Genomic DNA, 1,307 nt, shown 5'->3' with positions numbered 1-1,307 from the left:
AGGCGTGCGCCACCACGCCCGGCCGTACTCTTTCTTTCTTACTAGTTTTTATTAAAAGCAGCTCATACCACACAGGTCTCCCGCTCCGAGGTTTCTCCTTTATCTTTACAGAGCTATCTAGCGCACTCTTTATCCGGAGCTGCCTCGAGATCGGTCAGATTTGTGGGCATCCAAGTGGGATGAGCTCTGCTTGACTTCTGCACTCCAGAAGGAACAAGAGTGGTTGTGGGGTTGGGGATTTTGCTCAGTGATAGAGCACTGGGTTCTGCCCTCAGCACCGAGAGGGGGGAAAAAAAGAAAAAGAAAGAATAAGGATCAGTCTTTCGACTTGGCTTTCACATAGGTTTTTGTTTGGTTTTCTGCTAAAAGAATTGCAGTAAAAACACTGCAGTAAAAAAACTCCACAGAGCCAAAACTAGATCAAATTTACCGAATAAGCTGCTTTTTTAAATGAGAAACTTTTTATCAGTAACAATGTCACTCGGAGTTGGTCAACAGGAACCAGTCTAAGGAAGATTGTCAGAAAAGGCTAGTTGGATAAGGCTGAGGTGGCCAAACCAAATGTAAGATGCACACAGCTAGGTGTAGATTAATATTAGGTAAAGATTTAGGTTAATACAATGAAAGCCAACAAGATTTAAAATGCTCAAAATATTTATTACTTTGAAATTTGAAGAATTTAAAATGTCAGCTCATAGCAAGAATCTAGAGTGTTGAAGATATTGATGATAATATTATTAGAGCATAGATTATACCTTTTTATGAGTAAGATTGCTAATAGAGGAAATAGTGAAATAAATGGATTATCCAGAATTTTCCCTCTTTCTTTTTCATATCTAATCTCATTATTCTACCCCTTCCCTCCTGAGAGAGAGAGAGAGAGAGAGAGAGAGAGAGAATTCAGCAGAGCCTGCTGTCTCCTCTGGATGGATTGGGTCTATGGAGAACTTGGCAGGAGAAAGGAGAAGGCTTATTGTTAGCCAGCAGATGACGACTAGTGGAAGTCTTCTGTGGCAGTGAAGGGTATCAGAGCCTCTGTGAGGCCTATGGGGCCTAGGATGGTTGGCTGACATCTGCTGAAGAAGCTGTAGTCCGAAGCCCATCATGACTTCTGGGACTTGAGAGGAACAAAAGGATAGTTGTGCTGTTGGACGGCACCAGCACAACTTTATAGCCACACCTTCCCTTCCTCCTCTCCACTTTCTCTTTGGTCTCCTCCTCCTCCTCCTCCTCCTCCTCCTCCTCACTAGTCCGGTAGTGCTCCTGTTTCCCAGCCCTATCCTCTGCACTACACCCAAGTAGTATAT

This window comes from Mus pahari, chromosome 9 (assembly GCF_900095145.1).
Source record: "Mus pahari chromosome 9, PAHARI_EIJ_v1.1, whole genome shotgun sequence".
Taxonomy (NCBI): Eukaryota; Metazoa; Chordata; class Mammalia; order Rodentia; family Muridae; genus Mus; species Mus pahari.
Note: the sequence above shows the minus strand (reverse complement) of the source record.